This window comes from Apteryx rowi, unplaced genomic scaffold (assembly GCF_003343035.1).
Source record: "Apteryx rowi isolate R43461 unplaced genomic scaffold, aptRow1 scaffold_61, whole genome shotgun sequence".
In the NCBI taxonomy this organism is placed as follows: domain Eukaryota; kingdom Metazoa; phylum Chordata; class Aves; order Apterygiformes; family Apterygidae; genus Apteryx; species Apteryx rowi.
In genome coordinates, this window is record NW_020450883.1 from 1153784 (window position 1) to 1178567 (window position 24784).

Sequence of the window (24784 nt, forward strand, 5' to 3'; positions counted from 1 at the left end):
CAATCGGGTTCTGACCTAGAAATGCTGAGAATGAAATTCTGCTGAGCAGCTTTGTGGTAAGAGCTCAGGTAACTGCTCTGTGTGCCTTAGATCAGGTTGGCTTTCACTCATACCCTTGCATAGTTTGGATTTTTCCTGTAGGTCCAGGCTCAGCCTTTTTCTCCAAAGAGAGAGAATGGGTGACCTTTATCCAAATAGTTGAGCCAATCATCAGAAAGTTTTGATCATGTAGTGTGTGGGGCTTTTATTAGGGGTGATAGTGATGGCGTTGGGGCCTGGGGATGATCCAGCTAAACAGTAACAGCAGAAAAGCCAAATATCTATCTTTAGATTTGCAAAGCACATATTTGTTTGTGAAAATCCTGTCAGATTGTGTTCATTGCTACATGAGAACATGAACATGCTCTTCTGTTTTGTCCCCCTAATCACTCCTGATCACTGGTGTTCAAGTAGTCAGGGAATAGGCAAGGCTGTAGACTCAGCCCTCCTTCTGTTTTTGGTGACTAAAGTGATTTCACAGCATAGTCTGTTGCATGATGGCTGTGTCTAGGGAATTTCAGTTCTGGAGGTGTCCTTTTCTGGTGCAAATTTGCTTTTTGTCTATACTTGGAGTCTTGTGTATGGAACTAAGCGCACTGTTGGTGCTCTTGAAATGATTTCTATCCTGGTGGAAGTCAGGCTGAAGTTGTGCAGCAGAGCACTGGCTAGAGCCTCCCACTTGCAATGTGGGTGCAAGCTCCCCGAGCAGTTAGCTCTCTGCGCCTGTGTGGCATGCACAGAAGACTGGCTACTGGTGCCAACTTAATTGCTGATAAAGAGGGAATATAGACTGGCAGTCCTGGAACTTTTGCAGATTGCCGCAATTCAAATACTAGTCCTTCTCCCATGTGCCACACACCAGGCAATAATGTAGATGCACCCTACATAAGCTCAGTGGCCAAAGGACAAAGGCTTTATTTAAAACTCTAGAGCCTTATCTCCCTCATCTGTGGTTTACCTTTTGGGATGGATGATGCCTGCTTTGAATGTTTTTGGTTTTATGTGCTATGCTCCTTTAAAAGCACTTGCTCATGAGAGGAAGAGAGGCATATGGGAAATGATTTAACCTGTTCAGGATGAGAGATTTTGGAGAACACTGGATGTAATGGGCAAAAGGAAATGAGAAGGTTGCAGCAGCAGCTCACGCAGAGAGCTGGAGAAATGACCAAATGCAGCAGGGAGTGGGCAGTTAGGCTACAGGAGAGTTAGGACAGTCCTCAGGGTCTGGGAAGGACTTGCTTCAACTTGCAGTGGCTTAGCCAGAAACAAGAGCTCTTCTTCTTTTCTGTCTCCTCTAGTCTCTCTCTGTTTAAAAAGTTAAGTTTCTAGTTTTTATTCAAATAAAGCACAGCTCTGAAGCCTTTCAGCCTCTTAAGAGCAAGGCTGGGCACAACCAGCTCGAAGCTTTGAAGTGGTCGATCTAGGAGAGCAGATGAGGACTTTGTAGCTATGGCATTACTTTTTGCCATAGCTGCTGTGTTTTGCAGTCCAGTTATTGATTCCCAAAACTGAGAATTGATGGTGCATTGCAGGATTAATCTGTTGTGTGTTTGTTACGTTGTGGGCACGTAGATTTATTGAAGTCTGTGCTTTTTTTTTTTCTTGCTGATAACTAGCTGAAAAAACAGTAGTAAACATAAGTGAGAATTGTTTCGATGTGCAAAAAACAGGAGTCGTAAAAGCACAAAACCAATGGCAATTACTGGTGCTGTAGCAAGCGAATAATATACTTTAATGTTAGGCCTGATATGGCTACTGTGGCAAGATAGTCATTTTGCTGGCTGCTCCTTCTTGGCCTTCTCTCTTATTCTTCCATTTCTTTAAATTTTTGGCCCAGCCACTGGTGCGCCATAGCTATCTCGTCTGTATTGAGCTGGGGGAAGGGAAGAAATGAAACAACTCAGGCTGGCACCAGGCCAAATTATCTGCAGTTTGGCTTTTCACCAGCTAAATCAGCATACAAATAACATCCTTTCATTTTTGCCAACATAGATTATTGAAAAATCGAAACATCTTGTCGTTATTTTAAAATTTAAACAGGCAAATTAATTTTATTATTTAAACAACTCTAAGGTTCGGAGGAAGCAGGGCTGGGCCTTGGCTGCAGGGCTGTCCTTTCATGCACTACCGTATGAAGTCTGAGCCTTGCTACCAACTTGTCCCCAACCTCCACTGAAAGCTGAAGTAATAAAGCAAACTTATCGTTTGAAATTTAGTGACACGACTCCAAAGAATTGAAGAGGGAGAGCAGGAGGAACAAGAGCAGCTGCTTCTGCCTTATGAGATTGTTCTCCAGAGGAAGCTTTTTCTGTAGTGAGCTGCACACTGGAACAGATGCAAACTGTAGCAAGGGCATTAGTAGTTATTATAATAGGGAGAGGGTTGGAAATTTTGTTGGGACCTAGCCTTCTATATAATAATTGCATCTTTTTTTCCCAGAGCCTTGAGATACTTGGAAACCTCTAATCTGAAAGGGGATTAGTGAGCTCAACTTCATTAATTTTCTGCAAATGTCGCCTTTCCCTTCTCTCTTTGTCTGGTGATAGTGATGTGCTTACAGTAAACGTTAAGCTATATCTATATGGCACAATGTCTGATGTTTTATGTACCCCTTCCAGCTCCTAACGAACTGGTTAGAGTACTGGGACCAAAATAACCACAGTAATTTGGTCTTCTACTTGAGCTAGGTTGGATTTGAAATCTTGCTAGTGTGGCTGTTGTGCCCCTGGGATCTGTATGAGGTCATGTAGCCCGGATATTCTGCAAGTGGAGCTTGACCATCCTATTGTTATATTCTTACAGTTTACCAATTTCCTGTTACTAGCTATGGAGTAAATACAAGAAAAAAAAAGTCTTTTCCTCCAACCTTAATTAAGGCATCTGCCTCCTTTATTCTTCACCCTTTATCCCTATTTCTTGATACTATTAGGTAAGCTAGAAAAAAAAAGTTTTCATTGCATCTGCTGGAGGTTATTTTAGTAAAGACACTGTGGTTCAATGTGTAGTACGATGTATGCTGGGAGTCTGGAGACCGGGATGCTATTCCTGTCATTCGGCTCTATGTGTGACCTTTGTCACACCACCCAGGCTAACTTTCCAAAAGCATCTGCTAATCTGGGATACTAGTGTCTGAAACCTACAACCTGATGCATTTGCAACATGGTTTTCGTGCTGATGAGCACCTGCAGCTACCAGCCTTTCTAACTGGAGTTGCAGATGCTTGATGCCTCTATGAATCRAATCCTTTGGTTGATCCAAGTTCAGAACCCCCAAATGAGCCAACTCTTAAAATTTTGGCTTAAACTCCCTACATATTCATTTCCCAAATGCAAAATTAGGATAATGATCCCTATCTTTTGTAAAGAGCTTTATCTGTGCAGCTGAGAAATACTCTATAAATGCTAAGTAATGCCATTATTATAGGTGTGGAGTCAAACTGTTCTCCATACTTTCCAACTGCTTTTGTCACAATATTGTACTAGTAGATTATCGTCTTTCTGGACAGCTGGTAGGGCTTTGTTGCATCCTCCTATTTTGTGTCTTTTCTTTTATGCACTCTACCAAACACAGAGAGCCTGAGCCATGGCAATCCCTCCTATATCCAGTGTGTCACTACCTCTCTCTCTGGAGCCCATCAGTATAACTCTGGTTTGTTGTTGTTACTGTTGCTACAGCTCATTCCTTGAGATCTGCATAGGGATAAGGTTAAGATTAGAAATGCCCCATGTTTTCCAAAAATACTGTCTGCAATTTCCAAGACCAAGGGTGGGGTGCTGGGAAAAAAGCAAATGATGAGCTGTCTCAAAAAGCACTAGCCTGCTGTTGCAGTGGGATGACGAGAGGATGGGTGGAAAATGGGAGCCTCCCCGAGATGTTTGTTGTTCTTACACCACGAGCTTAATTTCAGAAAATCCACCAGTCATTTATTTTCTTTTCCCAAGAGCACACTGCTTTGCCTCTAAATAACAGTGAATTTTCAGTGCCAGTGTAAGTTCTCCAGCACTCTTTCCCCTTTCCCAGTTCCCCCAGCATGGTATTATCACTGGCGTTACATATCCCCTTTCTTTTCCAGACAGAGACAATTGCAATGAAATCAGCATGGAGCACAGTTTCAGCAAAAAGCTTCCTGTAACTGAAGTGGATGTCATGAATGCTGACACTTTGAAACAACACGGTTGCCTCTTCATAGGGGGAACATTAGTTTTATACTTGTCCAACACAGGCACACAACCTCGGCAGCATATAAGATTCTAGTTGTTTTTATTTTCTTAATGCTAAAGTAGTGAAGCACAAGATTATGCTCGTAAAAATTAGCTACTGTGTTGCAGATATTCTGCATTTGACAGGGATGTAAATCTGTAGGAAAGTAGCTTTATTTGTATAAGAACCGTAGTAAAATTCTGCTCCAGTAGATCCTCATTTAAGTCTTCATGCAATTGGTAAAACAGTTCTGCCTACTCTGAATCCTATGCTAATGTTTAGATGCTAATCAACTGTAGTTGAATATTCATTACAAACAATGCTAATACCCAAATTAGTCACACGTAGAATAACATATTGTTCAGGCAGCAACCTGTTTCGTTTCAGTGAGTCAGTGGATGAGCAAAAACTTTTTACACCCATTTGGTGAACCTCTGGCTTTTTGGCTTCTTGCTGTTTCCTCTGCCTGAGGTGTGACTGAATCTGATAGTATCACTTGGACTTTCCTACCAGAGGGCTTTCAGACAGAGACTGGCTGCGAATTTTCTGTTATAATGTGGTGGGTAGCTGCTGGTGCCAGGAGACCTGGGCATGGACATGTGGGACCAGGGTGCTCGATCCGTCTGCCTGGGTGCTCCCTTGCTGGCCGGGGAAAGCACCCTGTCCACCGCCACGCGGGTCTACCCGAACAGGGAAACCAGCCTGACTCTGAGGCTATAGTTGGAAAAATGGTTTGTTGTCTTGCTCCTGCTGCAGTGACCAAGCCCAGGGCTGTCTCATAGGTACCCCCGGACAGCAGCACTCATATGATTTGTATACCTTATTACCACTTTACTGTTTCTTGGACGTCCTTTTGCTGCCCTGTACCTCCCTTTCCCACCCGAGTGTCATCCCAGGTAAGTAACCAGTAAGTTATTTTCTTCAAATTATTTTTCTTATTTTTCTGTACCCAGTTTTGGTATTTCTGATACTGTTACCTAGACAATCTTTGTCTTATAAATTATTAACTGGTGCCACTGGCATTGCAGGACTGTGCTTACCAAAATGCCCCAGTGCACCCCACTGTGGAGTTTGGCTTGTTTCTCACCTCACTTCCCTTAGCCACCCCTGAGATCCAGCCGTGAGGTCCTCATGGCACCATCTGTAACTTTTGTCAGCTTCTCACTGCTACTTGTTATGTTCAGTAATTTCTTGTGTAATATCCAGTAGTTTTCCATGTCCTATTCAGTTAACGTAACCTCAGGCCAAGGCCTAATCAAAGGGCTACTCCTTCGCCTGCAGCCACAACATATTCTAATATGAATTTTCAGGCTTCAGGAAGATACTATAACTGTGGTGGTCATGAAGCTATCTTGACAGAGAGGATTTATGCTGGATTCATAAATATCTGTGTGGATATCAAACATTTGTCAGAATGCTTATAAAATTAAAAGTCCAGCAAATTGAATTCAGTCCTGTGAGTCACAAATATTTAAATAACTACTCTGAGGGCCGGTCAAATCTTCATTCCCACGAGAACGCTTCTGCTATAATTGGACTGCATTAGAGAGCTAGTTATTCTAAATCTTAGAAAAGCGCTAATCCATTTTGAAGCCTTTATTAAGAAGTACTTGGCCATGTTTGAACATTTGTTTCTGTAGTAGGGCCCCAGGGTTGCAAACAGATAGACTTTTATAGGCTTTCTGCATTCCTCTTAACTAAACTGCCTGAGAAACCTCATGCAAATGAAAGGATCAGCTATTATGAATAACAGTTGAAATATTGTCTGAGGTAAAGACTTTTATCAACCCTCTTTTATAGATGGCGACTGTTTCAAAGCCATGTTGAACGACTGTTGGTAGAACTGTAGCAAGTAATACCTGTCCAACCTACATCAGATATCTTAGCCACAATGAACATGATTCAGTTGCCTCCACATAGCTGTCTGCAGCCATTTCAGGCACATTGGGGTATGCTGCAGGTTACGGCTGCCTCTTCAGAAAGGCACGGGTCTTCCACAGACCGTCAGTGATATCTTGCAACCCCGTGTGTATGCCCCAGACAAGTCCCAGAGCATCTGAAATGGCCCCAGATGCTTATGTCTGAGGCAACTGAATCATGCTCGAAGTTATCTTTCTTCTCCTCCTCAGGACATTCAATTATTTCGTTTTGTATTGTCATTTTGATGTTTCTCGTAAATCCTACAGTATGTAAGATATGTAACATTTGACATTGCAAGCACAAATAGTGTGTGTGCACTTACATTTTTGCTAAGTATATGTACCTTCTGTTTCTGAAAAGCTGTGTGTATACAATAGCCTATCATCCTTGTAGGCTTGCTTCAGGCATGGACGTTCATATTCAATACTAAATCTGGGTACAGATATAGCAAAATGGCGACTCATGGAAAAAAGTAAAAATCTGTGTACAACTAGACATAATTTCAATTTTATTTAGCCCCTTCCTTAACAATTTAGATTGTTCCTCTAGTGGAGYTTCTGATATGTTTACAGGTTTGTGAATTAAAATAATTAGTATGCCTCCAAAAATTAGCAGGTAAACTTTAGTTTACTTTTACTTAGTTTTATTCTGATGTAGTTAGAATTCTTCCCTGCCTATATACTCCTGTATAATTTATTTTTAAATACCCGTGAGTGAATTTAAAATCACAGAAAAAGATATTTGTGAGATTCTGCTATAATGTGCAAGCTTTCATCTCTCATCTTCAATGCCATTCAGATTTGACCTTATAGTTGCTAATTTTCCGTAGACCAGAGACTGTCATTTCTGTCCATTAGACACGTTTTCTGACATTCACAAATATCCATTAGCATGGATATTAACAAATTTGTCTCCATTTATATGACCTGAGTCAGAATTTTAGCAGCTGGTCTCTAGAAATCAGAACTTTGTGCCCCGTCCTATCCTCCAGTCTGACAAAGCCTTCTGATTACAAATGTGCTCCCACACAACAATCATTATGTAGTTATTATACAGAAAGGTGAAAAACAGAGAGAGACTTGCTTTTTCCTGTTTTTGACTCATCTGTTCTAATTTTCTTTGCTGTTTGGAGGGTTTTTGGAACTGCTGTTTCCCCTTTTGCCACATTCCATTTTTATCAAGTTCTTCCCCTGTGTGTTGCCATGGAGAACCTCTGGTGTGCTGCGGGATCGTGTGGGGTGCTCGGCTGCTGAGGCTATGGCTTCAGGTGGAATAGCTTGTTAGAGGCAATAGAGCACAGTCATGTGGATTGGTGCTGCATCCCCAGTATTGGCACAGCTTCTGAAACGGGAGGGGTATGGTCGTCGCCTGAGAGACCTGTGCTGCCATTTTTATTACATAAAAACAGTGTGCCATCTCCAAGAGTGCAAACATCCTCCTTTTGGGAAACAGGTACAGGAACTGTTCACATGAAAATAAATTTATTCGTAGTAGAAAAAATTTATTGGATAACCACATCTACAATGGGTACTGTGTAACGGTAGAATTCAGGCACACATTTTAGTCATTGGTGTGGTGGAAATGTCACCTCTTATGTCTAGCGCATAATATAATTTTCAGGCCTTTTCATCCTTCATGTCTCTGCAAATTTTTGCAGCGGTAATACAGCCATTCAAACCAGACTGAGATCCACAAGGTTCATTTCATAGTTTACTGAACAACATTCAGATGGTGATGCATTTTTTATCTTGAGTGTTGCATTTGAGGTCGATGCTCACAGTAAGGGATATGAACTCGTTTCCAGTCCTTTCAGCTCCCTTTTTCCATCAGCTTTATGTTCCTGATATAAAAATTGCAGGTAAGTGCTAATGTTTTGATTGTTCTGTTAGGCACTGCAGCCTGTTTTTCATTTCCATTTCCTTATTACACCTGTAAAATGACGCTAACATACACAAATTAGGTCATGCTTTAGAACTGGTCAGCAGTGTCTAGTTTAAAAATGCATCTTTGAATTAGTGCACTGATGAGATTAGTGCATGTTCCCCTGCTGCTTAAACTTCATATTGATTATAATGCCTGCAGAAAGCAGACTCATTTTTTTGCCATTACTGGACACAGGTTTTGGGAAGACATCAATGGTAGAGACTAACTGGCTACCTCCAAGACAAAGGTATGTTTTTAGCATTCAGAACTGGTGGTTTTCTCTCTTCATCCTTTTCCCGCCTGAATATTTTGTCATTGCTATAGTTGTGATTTTTCTCTATGTCTTTAGAGAAGACAAARCCTTCCAGTGGCTACACGATTAAGGAACATATAAAAATATACACCTATTTGTATTTTACTGTAAATATACATGTCTTAGTTTAAGAAATAATCAGCAGTATTTGCATATTAAATCACAAAAACCTTGTCCTGTTCTTAGGTGTGAGTCATACAACACTTTCAGCCAAAAGAACTGCATTTATTTGACTTCTCTAATATAGGATTGTGGAACAAGATGGTTAGAGAAATTTTTCATTTAGTTTCATTGTTCCAGAAACATATACATCTGCAGCACTATTAATTCATTTTATACTGCAATGCATACCTTCTTACATGATTCTGCTGATGGGTTTTGTTTTGTTTTGTTTTGTTTTGTTTTATTTTATTTTATTTTATTTTATTTTACTTTAAACTTTTCCATTAAATTTTCATTTGTAAACTACCCCATTTAGACATTTTTTGTCCAGTGTTTCACCTGATGTCTTTGAATTAGCCCAGATACTCCTTATACGCATTTTAATAGTGAGAAATTTGAGAGAAAGCACTTGAGCAATGGAGTTAAAAGCAAATGAACAAACAAATTCCAAAACTTACATTTTTAATTGGTAAGCCTCTACATGGCAGTGTTCACTAATTAAGGTATACCACTATTTATCCCAGCTAAACTGGTCTATGTAATTGCATATGCTAAAACAGAAGAAAGCTTCTTGTGTGCATGTGTGCAGAACAAGGTATTCATTCTTTAGTAGTTCTTTGGCCATTTTCTTTTCTTAATATAGCTGCATTTTTCAGCAAATAATTCCTATAATTCCAAATAATTGCCTATAATTCGCATGTTCAGATAGGTATGGTAGCAGACAACTTCAAAAGGACCACTCATTATTACTGGGACTATATCAATTATTTAAGCATTTTTCTCCATAAAACTGTGAATAGTATAACATACTTGACAAGGTTCCTTCAGCTTAGTTTACTTAGGGAAGATGTATTTACATGCACGTGCTCATGAACATATGCATGCGAATGTTCTTTGTTCATGATGAAAGGAAAAAAAAAGAAAGAAGAAAGAAGAGAAGGCAAACAGCAAAAAACAGAGGGGGAGAAACTAAGAATGAAGATCAGTCTGTATTTGGGTGGGTAGTTGCAGTTTTATCTACATAAACATTGAAAAGTGTAAGACATGGCACAAGAAGTTGTGAGACCTGTCTAAAAAGCCTAAGTTTTTAAAATATATATATACATTTGAAGGAATTTGGGCTTTCTGAAGTTGGTCATTGAATCCCTGATACCCTGACAAGTATCATCTTAGTAGTTACCACAGCTCCTAGTAGAGGACAGAGTCTTAAATGACCTGTTTATGTTCAGCTCTTCTTCTGCCAGCACTGTCTTTTATCTACAATATTTTTCCACTGTGTTATTTACCTCTCCTATCTCTTCACTTCCATTAGCTCTCCTACCTTTCACACCATGCTCAGACACTTATCCTAGCTGAAACTGAGGCAAACTGTTAGTTTAGCTTTTGAAGCTTATCTAAATTACCAGTAATTTTAACCTCTTCTTACTTAGAAGGCTCTATGATTTTTCTCTAAACAATCCTTTCCTGTTTTAATCTCCTTCTTAGCCATGTGAACTTGGCCTTTAGCTATTCYCTGTGCTTTCTGATGACTAAAATGTATCTTTCTTTCTTTGAACAATACTTTATGCCAATCATTATAGTCATTCTGCTTACATTTAATATCCTTTTTCAAGTTATTATTTAGCTAATTAGATCTGAAAACCCTCTCTAGAAGTTTTTGCCCTTGGCTGGGGTATAAATTTTAGATTGTTTTTGTACTTATGTCAGTGCAGCTGTCTTTACCAGCCAGTACTCTTAATTTCTCATAATCTATCCTTTTGAAATTGAGAACCTTAGGGCACAGTCATACGTTCATTTCTGAAATAGATTTAGCAATTTAAGATGACATTACCCTATGGCTATTCATTAATACCCTTCAGTTGTTTGAAATTGTTGGAACCTCGGCTATGGGGACTGATAACTGATGGCATTTCCAGTCCGTTTCAGAGCAAAGTGGAACAGGTTTGCTTAAACTTCACTTAGCAGCCTTTTAAATCTGTCTGTTGCACTTCGTACTGAAATGGACTTCCACAATTAGTTATTGTCTTTCAGCTAAATGGATGGTTACAAATTGCTGGAGAGTGATAATAGCTTAAAGCAGTCAATGTCTTTGAACCATGATCTGTTGACTAGGCGGGACCTTGGGAAGTCACCTCGTTCAGCTGCCCTCTGTAGGTGGATGCAAAGCCAAGACCAGGTCAGGTCAGTCAAACACATCTTGAAAACTTTCAAGGAAGGAGATTTTACAACAATATGGGGCTGTCTGATCAGTTTCATACACGCTTCTGTTTGTGATTACATATCAATGAAACTGAGTCAGTTTGGGAAATTATAATTACAATGTTCATTCATGGCAACTTTTTGTGACCAGTTCTTCTGTAAGTGCTTATTTGCTTTAAATCCAAAGTCATCTTTGAGTATAGTCTCTCTGCTTTATGTTTTATAAAAATGATTATCTGCAGTATCAACATTTCATAGGCAATTATCAGAGTTCTTCTTCAGCACGGAAATTTTACTAATCCTTTCCTCCTATTTAATGTTGTCTTTTGTGAGTGATCTAGATAGAGTTTCTTTCTCTCAGCTTCCTGGGAAATAAAAGTGATTTCTTTCTCTGGAAAAGACAATATTTTAGGTAGGAAGCCAAGCTAAGGGTTGAAAAGAAGTGGTGTCATACCACTTGACATACGCAGAACTTTCCTGAAAAGATTTGTAGCTTCAGAATCACTTAAAGCAGGAATGATGAACTGAAGCTGTTTAACATTAGAAGTGCTAGAATCTGGAAAAAATCAGCTTCAGATAAAAAATGAAATCCCCACTCTCTCCTGAGAAATTAAAAATAGAAAGAGGTAACTGCTGCTGCTATGTACACTTTGCTATAGGTCTGTCCCAAGGTAGAAGGCAAGGTTATAACCAAAGAGCACATAATTCAGACCTTCAGGTTCATGACGTGTTATGCTCCACATAAGAAGAATAGGAAAGGGATGAGCTGGGAGGGAAGTTTGGAGCTGTTACTAAGGATGAAATGAATATAATGAAAATGTGCTGCACTGTAACTTGCTGTTTTAGACAGATATGTATATTTTTATGTTGTAGAATAGCTCCAGATTTTCTTTAAAAATCTTTATGTATTCATTATCATGCTTCTATAACATTTAAACACATGCATATTTTGTTCTGCTAATGTTAGAACCACACACTGAAGTGTTCAGGGAAGTACTGTTTCTTACATAAAGGYCCAGGGAAGCAAATTATTTGGCAATGGACAGAAATATTTGCTATTCTTTATCAGTTATTCTGTGTTCTTTTCTTGGCTTTCATCAACTTCCTGTCTTCTTATGGGAGAGCAGAAACAATAGCCCTGTGTCCTATGTAACCAAACAAATGCCTGGAACAGATGGAGGCACCATTATGTGAACAACTCAGGAGCCAAAATTTGTTTGCATAATCTGTTCAGGATACGCTCATGGATAGTTAATATACGTTTATAATCACTCATGAATCTATCCCAATTTATTTATATATAATTGGGGTGGGTTCATGAATGATTTATGAACAAAGAAGCGAATTACGTTTGTCAGATGAATTATCTGCAGTGAGTAATTTGACCTACTCATTAAAGGTCCCATATTTTGAGTTTAATGTGTTTTTGGGGTCTACATGTGTGATGGAATTTTTTGTAAATGCATATTCATAAAAGTGTTTTATGAATGTTTTTTTCTTCAAGCCATAATCATTCATATTATAGGGTGCCACATATGTCAAAATATTCTTCAGGACAATAAGCTAAATTGGAGTGACATTTACTCTATGGAAATTCTAAACAAACCAGTCAGAGAATGTTTCTTCTATTACAGAATCTTTTCATTCAGATGATCATAATATAAAAAACACTACAGCATGAAAATGGTTAAAAGTATCACTAAATGTCCATCAGATTCTCTGAACAGGTCATTGCCAAGCTAGTGAATTTCTTGGTTGGTTACACATCCTCATTTTCATTTCAAGATGCCACAGAAAGCATTCACTGCCGGGCAGCAATTAGTACTTAATCAGGTCTTATGACTGAAATATTTGTCAGCAGCAATGGAGGGGAATCATTTGCTTCATTTCTGAAGTTCAGCACTGTCCTCTATGTAAAGCGACGCTCATTAGCATTCAGGACCACTGTGTGGACAGCCTTTCCAGGGCTCTATCTCAGATGGTTCTTTTTATCACCGGGCATGATTAGTGTCTTTACAAGGAGGCTCTTCAGAAATCTTTTTCAAGTATAAATTCCCTGTTATTGTTTATGGATCATTTGTTCCTAGTTTGTTTAGCTGTAGATAGCATTTTTAGATTAAGAAAAAAAATATCACAAGATTCTTCTTTCTTTTTTTGGTAAATCGTTTTAACTTTGAGATGGAACTGTGCCTCTGGGATCAAAAACAGCTCCCTGTGTGACTTAGAAATGCACATAAACTGATTGAATATTACAAAACAGTCCATTTACCCTTGCTATCAGGAGAAAGAAAAAGAAGATTGATGTTTTTTCCATTTTTGTGGAATAGGGAAGGGAAGCTAAGTGTGGAATAGAAGCAAGACAACAGAAACTGTCCCACCTTGTCTTTACAAGCACACACAGAGCTATTTCAGAGAGAGAGTCGAGCAAACTGTGCTGTTATAGGAGCTTAAATGCTGCCTGTGCTTGTTCCCTCTGTTATAGATGTTGCAATGATAGTAGCGTAAAACAGCGGAAAGGCACAGCTGCTTGATTCCACTTCCTTGCTGATTCTGACTGTATTACAGAGCTCCAACAGTTGGTCTATGCTCATAAAGACCATTTTATTAGATGTTTCTAATTTCTACTGACAGTGCAACAGTGGATTTTGTCTTCCTGCAAGTCAGTCTTCAGAGAAGGAGAGGGGTGAACAGAAGCTTTTCTTTTTCTATCATCTGTGAGACCAAACCATGTTGCAATCTTTTATATTTACTTATTCTTTAGAAAGACCTTGCATCCTTACAATTCCATTACTATATGACAGAACTTAAAAAAATTAAAATAGATCAAAATGTAAATCAAGGCTTTCTGTGTTTTTTTTTAAACTTTTTTGAGATATCCAAAGTTTTTGCTTTATGAAGTAATGTGCATTATCATGGTGACCCTGTTGAACAAGGTTTCATGTAAATAAAAGGTGGAAGCTTTGTTCCCTTCAAATCAATGAATTTAATGCTTGAGGCTAAGTGCTACCAATTCTGAGCTAAGCAGAAGAGTTAATTCATGTATTTTGCATTCTGTGCTCCTGTTTATACATTCCAATTTAATGTTTGCCTTACCTGACAGCAGGTCTTCAATAACTGCCATTCAGCATGCAGTAATCTATAATCTATACAGTTACTTTTCAGAAGAACTGCTTCCTAGCCAGTTTGTTCCTGCCTAAGGGACTATCATGAACCTCTCCTTAATGAATTAGGTTTATACTCTTTTTCTAAACTGTCAATGTCCTTTGGAATTGTAATCCTACTCTTCCAGCCTTGCCTGTTTTCCTATATAATATGGAATGTAAATATATTTACATTCTATATAAATGCTTTTTTATATGTAACAAGAACACTCTCTCTCTCTACCTTCAATTCATTTGTGGGTTATGAGGTAGGTGGATGTAGGCCCAAATTAGGCCTTCACAAAATCCCATTAAATATGTCTATCCATTGTTTCAGTGAAATATTAATGACTATTCACTCAATATGGAAGTTCTGAGTCTGGGCTCATCTTAAATGATTTTCGTTAAGATCCAGTTGCTTCAATTTGTTTATGAGAATGTTACGTGAAACAGCACTGAAAACTTTAGTAAAGTTCTTAAATCCTGTTATCCTACCATGCCACAGAATCACAGAACAGATGAGGTTGGAAGGGACCTCGGGAGATTAGCTGGTCCAGCCCCCCTGCTCAAGCAGGGTCAACTGCAGCAGGTTTCCCAGGACTGACTGGGGACTAAGGATGGAGCCTCCATAACATCTCTGAGCAACCTATCCCAGTATTTGATCACCCTCACATTGAAGAAGTGTTTTCTTATGTTCCAATGGAAGTTCCTACATTTCAGTCCATGCCTAATTGTCTCTTGTCCTGCCTCTGGCCACCACTGAGAAGAGCCTGGGTCTGTTGCTTTACACCTTCCCACCAGGTGTTTGTACACATGGATAAGATCCCCCTGAGCCTTCTCCAGCCTAAATAATCCCAGCTCTCTCAGTCTCATGTATAAGGAAACTATCTTCATTTGGATTTTTTTTTTCCTCAGTAAATCTACTTTTGCTGTAACTCTTTTCAGCATCRCTTGTTTCATTTGCTTACTAATAGGTTATTTACTCTTGATTGTTTCCAGGTATTCAGATTAAGTTAGTTATCTTACTGCTGCCTCCTTTTAAAGAAAGACAAGACATTCCCCTTTTCCTAGTTTTCTCATCCGTCTCTAATGAGATGTCAAAGTGACTGTCTGGTGATTCTAACAGTTCAACAGACTATTTTTAGTCTCCTAAGATTAAGTTAATCATCTTATTGAAGTTATCTTAAAATATCTAAGTGTTCTAAATATTCCTTTATCTGGTCGTTTCCTCTTTTGTTTTACCTCCAGTTATTAATGAAAGTAATGGAACCCAAAATAAATAAGGATTTTTGGTACTTCTGGGTTCTATTACTTTGGAATATGAAGCCAGTAAAGGAATATTCTGTCAATCCTGAATACCTGAGAAAATGGCATGTATTAGCGGTAACAGCTACAGTAGTGACAGTACTCTCTGCTTTGTTTTTCTACTTCTTCTTAGAAAGAAGGGAAAGGACCAGAGGACTTTTGCAGCACAGAAATGTGCAAGGCACTAACTGTGACTAGTTCGTTTCTGAATGCTCCACTCATGGGATGACTTAGCATAGTTATGCTTGCTTGCATTCCTTTGTTCTTTTTCAATAACAAATCTTAAAGGGACATGATTAAGCCAAAGGTCAGGTACAGAAAAACTTTTTAAATCACAGAAGTGTAAAATACATGAAAAAGAATCCAAATAAATGATAAATCAGTTTCAAGTCCTCTATGTGGATTTGCTTGCTAAGAAAAGATTCTGAGTATCTCTCTGAAAGGAGAAGGCCAGTGGAGTTCAGTCTCCTCCTTGGCTCAGATGCCTTAAAGTAATGGTATATATAAACTGCATCATATCAAGAATTTCTGATTTCAAAAACTTGTAGCATGTTAGATAGGTAAAGACAAACAAAAATCCTATGCCACAATATGTGGAATAGAAATTTTTGCTCCCTTTTCGTATGAAGTTTGTAATTTTTCCATTGGAGAAGCCTAGCCATTCCTATCCTAATTCAAATGTCACCTAAGTAGTATATTGTATTTGCTTAAATATCTGGCATGTTTTTCTCAGTGACAATTTACAGATTTCCCATCGATGATATCCTGTGTAATAACTGTAAATCTTGAAAGTTACTAGTTTGCTTTTTTAAGTTATGATTGAGCAGTAGGGATAGCTATGAAGATCAAATGCAGTCATATATGTGAGGATTTCAGAGCTCTTTACAGGCATGTAATGGAATTTCAGATATATGTTTTGCATAGGTGCAGGTAATTAAATGCATCTCTTAGTGACAACGCAGTGGCACAGTAGTACGCATGCATACAGGCTGATGGTCAAATGGAGAAGAACTGAGAATAATAAATGATTCATTTGAAAACAGGATGAAACATTTGAAAACAAGATAATTGTTTTACTAATGTTCATATATAATAAAGTATGCTAAATAATCACACTACAAATGCTTCAAAATAGCTACTTATGATGTTTTTATCTTCTTCACAGTAGGATTCATCAGTGAAGTATGCTGCACATTTTGGTTTGAGTCTTGACCAGATCAGCTTTATCAATCACTCATCAGAAGGGTTTTAATCCTTAGAATGAAAAGAGTACTGAAGAGAGCAAGGTAGGGCAGCTCAGGATGAAGATATGGGATCATAAATCCAAATCTCTTAGGAAATGATTTCTCACCTTGGTATTGAAAGTCTCAAGTAGAAAGAAAATGTAAATGGATACTATATTTATAATAAATGATTTATCATATTTTACTTCCAACTTAACTTCAAGGACATCAAAATCCGATATGGTGATCTATGAGCTAGTGAAGGTTTCGTCTGGCAGTGCCACAGCTCATCTAAGCAAAGAATAATCTGGAGACAGTTGCAGAATACTGAGGGATGAATCTTATCCTCAYAACCTGATATTTTAATTTTGGAAAACTATGTGACTGTCTGAATTTTTGACTTCTGTCATCTCTAGGCGATCCCAAACTGGAGTTGCTACTGGTATAGCACTAAAATGCATGGACTTCCTAGTAAGAGATGGACCTGTTCTTTAAATAAGCTGCTTGGATGAATTTAGGTCTTAAGTGGCAGTGATTTCTGCACCATAATTCATACTGAAATTCAAAGCAGCATAGTTTGATCAGATAGTTGTTTAAACTTTTGTGAATCCAGTATTGGCTGCTACCATGGGGCTGTGGATACTTTAAGAACATTTAGGTCTTGCAGCTGTGGGGGAGTCTGTGGACTAGAAAGTTTAGCATGGGGTTAGAGTTTAGTCCTAAAAGTAAATTTGTGTGTGTTTGTGTGTGTGTGTGTTTGTGTGTATACTTCCCCACCTGGGGATTGGTAGGGATTCCTACCTCTGATTAAGTATCTAGCTGGTAAATGAAAAAAAAAAAAAAAAAAAGTCAGTAGTCATTCTGTTTCTTTGTGAGAAAATTAGGACTATAATTTCATAGGTTTTCATTAATACCATTTAAAACCCAGGATCTAGGTTAGGATTGAGTTACCACCCTAACTGTTAGGAAATTAGGAATTAAAAGTAATTGTGTCATTTCAAGACAGACACGACGTTATTTTAAGATAGCAAATGTTGAGCTTCCTAGGGACAGACTCAGGGGCTTATAATATCTTCCATCAGGTATCATGAAGCCAGTGTTTAGTACTATGGAACAGGAACAAGAGCTGACCTCAAAGTAATCCTACAGCATCTTGAGGAAACTTTGAATACTGACTATTAGCTTCTCAGTAGTGAAAGCTAGCAGTGCCTTTCTGAGGGCATCACTGAGGCTAGTAAAGGTCTATGGTTGGGATTAGGGTTTAATAAAGTAGCAGCTATGCACTGACAGCAATAGTGTCATGGGAAAGCAGATTACAGAAAGAGGGTCTTAGTCGGAAAAAGGGGAATAAAGTCATGCATGGTGTTATTGRGGCTCATTTAAACTAAGGGTTATGGCTTAGATGTAATAAATTAGGACCTATTTATAACAAAAATAATTTTTTAAGAAGTGAACCACAAAGGTCAGAACAGTGGTGACTCTGTTCTCCACTGTCCACATTAGGAACGCCATCTGATCATCATTCTGGCTAGGATTAGGACAAGGATTATGATCAAGAAAAGCTGAAGCTATGAAAATACGGTAACAGTATTATTGTTAGACAACCCCAAGCTACATTTAGGACAGTGATTATTGGGTTCCTTAGAGGGTTACAGAGTTCATCCTAAACCAGGAATTTGGATTAGGGCTTTATAAACTAGGATCTATAAAATGCCAGTAGCAGTTAATTTCAGACAGGGCCAAAAATAAGTTCAGAACAGTGGGAACTTAGTATCTCAGTGACAATATTAGCACTGTCACTAAACCTACGTTAAGACTGAATAAACTAGAAGCTGTGGCTCTGCAATAAGAAGGTCACAGAAAAAGAGATAATACAAAAATATTAAGACATTTGGCATTATGCTTCTCAGTAATGAAGTRATAAAATTGTTTGGAGTGACAGTGAATGCATAGTTGTGAAGCAAACCCAAAAAGTAGTGTGGTAAAATAGTTTTTAGGTTTCTCATTGAAAAGAAGAAGAAAGTAGTTTCTTAAATACTTCTAGAGCATTGTGGAGATGTAGGGTTAGGATTCAGTTAGGGTTTAAGTTTATTAAATTAGGAAATTAAGGAATGAGAGTAAGYAGGTCTTTGAAAAGATTACCCTAGAGGAAATACAAGATAGCAGTCATTAGGGTTCTCTGACAAAATGAAAAATGTTATAAGGTATTACTGAGCCTGAGGGAAACCTAGATTTAGGGAGAGCCATAAGTCTGCAGCTAAGAAGTGGGTTTAGATTAGTGTCACTGTAACAAGTAGTGAAATTCATAGAGCAACACAAAGCATGCCCTCAAAAGGCTGACCCTAGAAATAGATTAGGTCAAGATTAGGAGTGGCATTAAATGCATCCCAGAAGAAATGTAGAAAGTAGTCATGAGCTTTCTTGGGAAGACAGTGAGAAATAGATTCTGAGGAGTACCTTGTGTGTAGTCTGAGCCTAGGATAAAAGCCAAAGATGTGTGTTATTCCATACAAAATGACTGAGGTTCAAGAGACCTTGGGACTAAACTTAATGTGATATGAATGAGAAGTCTGGGACACTTTGAGAGTGCTGCAGAAAAACTTTRGAACAAGACATTTGGTTGTTCAGTGGGAAAGTGAGGAAAGGTTCAGAGTAAGATCATCACTAAAGTAGACTGCAAAATATGTTTAAGACAGTGCCTATCCTTTTTTAAGAAAGCAGTTACCTAGACTGTGTACTTCTTAACTCAGATAGTAGTTAGACAAACCTGGGGTGATGCTCTCCTGGATCTCTGACCCAAGAACAAAAAGAAATAGTTGGTGGYGTGATAATCAATGGCAGCATTGGCTGTAGTGTCCTAGTGCCTGTGAGATAGTGGAGTTCAAGATCCTGACAGGCATGAGGAAAGCAAGTAGAAGGAACCAGGACTTCAGGAGAGCAAATTTCAACTATTTGGGAAACTGGGATGCAGCTCTGAAAGGTGATGGAGCTCAGGTCTGTAGGACAGCATCCTCCAAGTTAAAAAAGGGTCAGTCCCAACATTTGAGAAAACAAATAGACCTACCAGAAAGTCTAGCCAGTGTGGCTAAAGGGGATACAGATTAGTGAGTTCCAGTGCATAAGGATGTATACAAGAGGTGGAAGAGAGGACAGACTACAAAGAAAGATTGTAGAAACATTGCCCGGCCATGCAGAGAAAGAGTTAGGAAAGCCAAAGCTCAGCTGCAGTTGAAACTAGCATGGGACATCAATAGCATTATGAAGGGCTTCTACCTCCACATTAACAGTAATAAAGTAAACAAGAAAAATGTGATCCTGCAAGTGATTTAGCAACAGAAGATGCATATAATGCCTTCTTTGTCTCATCCTTCACCAGCAAAATTTCCCATGGCCTTTGTCCTTACAAAGGACTCCTTGCTCAAGGAGTAAAGAAGCTACCAGTAGCAGAAAAGAATTCAGTCAAGGGTCATCTCTTGATAAATCTTGCCCCATACCATTCTGGACCTGATGGGATGCATCCGAGGATGCTAAGAGGACTGGCTGATGTCATTGTAATGTTGTTCCTGGTCGTCTTTGAAAAGCTGTCAAAATCCCTGAAGACTGCAGAAGAAGAAATGTTCCATCCTTCTTCAAAATTGTCAAGAAGGACAATCCAGGGACAAACCACAGGTTGGTCAGTTTAACTTTGGACTCTGGGAAGATAATGGAACAAATCCCCTCGGAAATCATTTCTGCATGTATGAAAACAAGTAGGTGACTGAGAATACCCAGCATTTGTTTACTAAATATTGTTAGTAATGTRAATCATGTTTGATTTTGTAGTAGGTTGGCTTACATTCATGTTTGAAGACTGATTGCCTCCTATGATAAGAGAGCAGCTGTCTACCTTGCAGGACTCTGTCTTCACTTTAGCAAGGTTTTTGACACAGTCTCCTGCAGCACCTTTGCAATCAAGATGGGATGTTACAATCTAGGTGGCTGGGCTGCTAGAGAGTTGAAAAACTGGTTGAATCATCAAGCTCAAAGTGTAGTGGTTAATGGTCCATACTCTACCTGGAGCTCCTTAGGTGTCTATCCTGGGACCTGTTCTTTTTAATATCTTTACCAATGGCTTGGAGGGAAGAAGAAATACACCTTTATCAAGTTTGTGAACAACAACATAGTAAGGGTGCTGTCAGTAAGCTCAAGGGCAGAGCTAGACAGGCTGGAGGACTGGACTTACAGGAACCTCATGAAATTCAACATGGACAAATGTAGAGTCCTACGCCTGGGACAGGCTAACACCTGCAACAGTATAGTGCTGACTGCTTGAGTAGCAGCTCTACTGAGAAGGTCCTGGCAGCCCTGGTGAGCAGCTGGCTAAACATGAGCCCACAGTGTGCCCTGGCAGTGATGAAGGCAAACAACAGGTCTACATCATCATCAGCATATCCAGTAGATTGAGGGAAAGGATTATTCCTCTTCAGTAGACGTTTGGGTTAGACCACATCTGCAATATTGTGTGCAGTCCATGGAGGCCACTGAAATAGTCAGGGACAGGAGCCTGGCACTGCAAAGAAAGGCTGCAGGGCTGGGGCCTGCTCACTGGGAGCGGGGGCAGCCACGGGGCACCTCACAGCAGCCCCGGCACCCATGGGGAGAGGATCAGGAAATGCAGCTGGGCTTGGTACAGCCAGCATGGGGCAGGGACAGCTGGCATGGGAGAAGTGCCAGGGGCTCTGGTGGAAGATGAGGGGAAAACTATTCATGATGAGGATAATTAAGCAGTGGAACAGGCTGCCCAGAGAAACTGTGAAACCTCCATCCTTGGAAATTTCAAGACCTGACTGGATAAAGCTCTAACTGATCTGGCCTGAATGCATTGCTGACCCRACTTTGGATGGGAGACTCGATAAGGACCTCCTGCAATGCACACCAACTTGCATGACCTGGTGTCTCTGGATTTTCATGCAGTATCAGAGAGTATAGTCTACGGCTTTTGTTAGGTTTTAGTAAATAGGAAACTGCTGAGAGAGTCATAGGCAGCATTTGAAATTAGATTTCAAAGTGAGTTTAAGATGGTCATGGTTAAATTTCTCTTTTGCCATGTCATTCATATGACTTACCTTTGCTTGAGGCTTGGTTAAGGACTGGTAAATGAGAAGCTCTTGAGTGACATTGTGTGTCATTGGTCATTAGATTTCTCAGCGAAAAAATTAGGACTGTCACTGCTCTGGGTATATTGATCTAGTCAAGCCTTTGCCTAGTGCTAGAGTTTTGGGATGTGTATTCTGCAGTGTGACAGTATCAGCACAATTAAAATGCATGCCACAAAATAAATTTAGAACAGGAGCCATTTGGTTTCTCTGTGTGAAAATTAGGAGTGATGTTTCACATAGTTGTCAATGAACCTAATTTAATCTTGGGGTTATGGCTGGGATTTAGTAGACTCTCTAGAGTGTAGGTAAAAATGAGAATTTAAAACAAAGCTCAAAAAGAAGCATAGGGCAATAATCGCTGGAATTTTCAGGGTGGAATCAGGGAATGCTAGTCTCTGTTATAATTGTGGATAATGTAAAGTCAGGGTTCACCTTTATTGCAGTAGCAGCTATGATTATCAGTAAGTGCACAATTCAATTGCCTAAATAAAAGTGTCTATCAACACCTGAGATAATCTATGTCATCCTGCCTGGCCTCCAGCTGCCTCTCCAGAAGGGCACAGACTTTCTGTCATACCTGGGTTGTGAGTCATATCTGCCATTCAACAGTAATTGCAATAGGGTTTGAGCTGGCTTTGCAATCGGGGCTCAAAAAAGCAGTCCTTATGGAGGAGCAAGTAAGAGTGGGGTTGGCCTGCATATACCAAAGGTATTAAGAACATTAACCTTTAAAGCTCTGAATGAGACTATTAGTTGTGCTTCTGCAGGGTTTTCCTGAACATTGACTAATTCAGTCCTAGGATTTCATAAATTTGAAGGTAAGGAGTTATAAGAGTTCCACTCACAATCAGATCCCAATGTCGGCTTAAGACAGTGGTGTTTTCAGTGTTGGCTGTTCTAGGACTATGTAGAGTGCCCAGGATAGAGACAGGGTCTGGCTTAGGGTTCAAATAAATCTGTCACATTGAATTAAAGTAATTTTGCAGTCTGCTGCTGTAATAACTTGGTAAATTTAGTTCCCTGTGAATTTCTGATCACATGTAAGTAACACTCTCTGATCAAAGGCATAGGACAGATATAAGGCTGGCCTGAAAATTATGGTTTACAGTGGAAAAGCCTAAAAAGGGAGGGAGTCTACTTTTGTGTTTTACTCCAGAATTACGTGTGCATTCCTCTTACCTCCTCTGCCCTGTTTTCCTGCTGGTAGCTGAATTACACCAAGCTATGATCAGGGAAGGGAAGGGAAGGGAAGGGAAGGGAAGGGAAGGGAAGGGAAGGGAAGGGAAGTGGTATGCTTCTTTATCAGAGTGGCAGTAAGGAGCTCACTGGAGAGAAATGGGATACCTAAATTTAAATCAGAGGCTTGGAGGGGGTCCTAGTTTAGCTTTGGGACTACTGTTGGAATTCAGTTGGATTTAGACCAATAGCGATCAAACAAGTAGGTTTACTACTAGATCTAACAGAGGCCATAGAGCTCAGTCAGGTCTGGTGTCACATAGATAACATTAGCACAGAGACAGAGTGAAAAAGGAGTATCTGAGTTATAGTCATGGGAAGGATTTTTTAAGRTTGATAAGATGGATCTTTTGGAGTAAGGCTGAGATACCTAGTTATCTAATGCTAGAGCTTATGATTCAGGTTAGCAGGGGACAATGAGCTAGATATACTGTCAGATTCGGAGGGGACAGTTTGACTCAGGTTAGACCTGAAGCTGACTAGTTTTGTCCTGGAATGATCAGGACCTGCTCACGTATCATTAGAGCTCTTGTTAAGGTTGGGGTTAAGATATGGGTTTAGTCTAGCAGTAGTAAGTGAACTGGATTTATTGCCTCATCCAGCCTCTCTTATTGAATTAGGGTCAGGACTGAATTCATCGTAGGTGACCTGGCTAAAATCTGGGGTTGCCTGGGATCACTGAGCTTAAATCAGTGGCAGAGCTGGTGCCAGTAAAATCCAGTGAGCCATGCTTAGTGATAGGTCTGGCAGGAGCAAGTGGTAGAGAAAGACAGGGTTATGCAAAGGTCAGAATTCAGTTCCATGAGGGACAAACGTAGATTTATTACTGTGTCCTCAAACGTCAGTCAAACTAGATAAGGCCTCTGCTTTTTATATGCTACATGACTAAGATTTTGTCTGGGAACAGTAAATATCACTGAACAAGACAGGGTTGATAAGCTGGTTTTAGGAAATGGCAGGTTTACTGGCAGTCACTTGGTTTCAGGTTGGTGTGACATGCCTAGGTTAAAGTTTTATGTGCAAGAGTTAATCAAAAGCATCCTGGGCCTACCAGGCTGTCATCTTGGTTAACGGTTTTGCTGTATTGCTCTGCATTCCATTGCTAGTTTTTTGCATGCATTTGTCTGTATCTTCAGTTCCAAACGTGACAGTTACACTCTAGACAGCAATCTTAAATAACAAACAAACAAGGTAACAGACAGTGTTTTGAGCACACATGACACTAGCACAGGGTGAGGCATTAATAAGGCCAATAAACTTATCTGGAGGTGTGAATTTGGATCCATTTCTTTCATGCTCATGGATTGTAGCTTTAATTCTTTTTGTTTTGCATTAGTGAATCACTAAGTTCACAGGAAGATGTTGCTGTCACGTGCAGTGCATGCTGCAGCTGCAGCTTTTTTTTGTTTTTTTTTTTTGGTGGAAAGGTACAGTGAAATGAGTAGAGAAGCTCCAGGATGATGCCACTGATTGTTATCCTAGGAACAAATCTGCCCAGAGGTGGCCCTGGAATCAGTCAGTGGATGCAGAGCAGGAATATATGTTGTTATTTTCCTTGAAGGCTGATTGTATTGATAATCTCGAATGAGGAAGGGGTAGAAAGAATAGTCACCTTTGCGATTTCAACCAGATTGCCATCCTTTTAACACAAAATGTATAACAATTTTCTGGTCTCTGTCAGCTGGAGAAATTTTACTTACTGCTCTGAATGATGTGACATGACACTTCTATCAAAGTGGCAAAGGTTTACAGCCCACTAAATGCATGTCCATCAAGAAGCTAATAAAAAGACCCTGCTGCTCTAACAGGACAAACTGGAGTGCAGGAGGAGGAAGTGTGGTTGCCCAGAAAAGCTCTTCAGGAACATCCTAACAACACACTTAATTTAAACCATCTCTACTGAGCTCCCAAAAACTGGAAGGAAGCACATGTCAACCCTAGCTTTAAGACAGAAAGCAAATATCACCCTTGTCTTTAAGAAGAGCA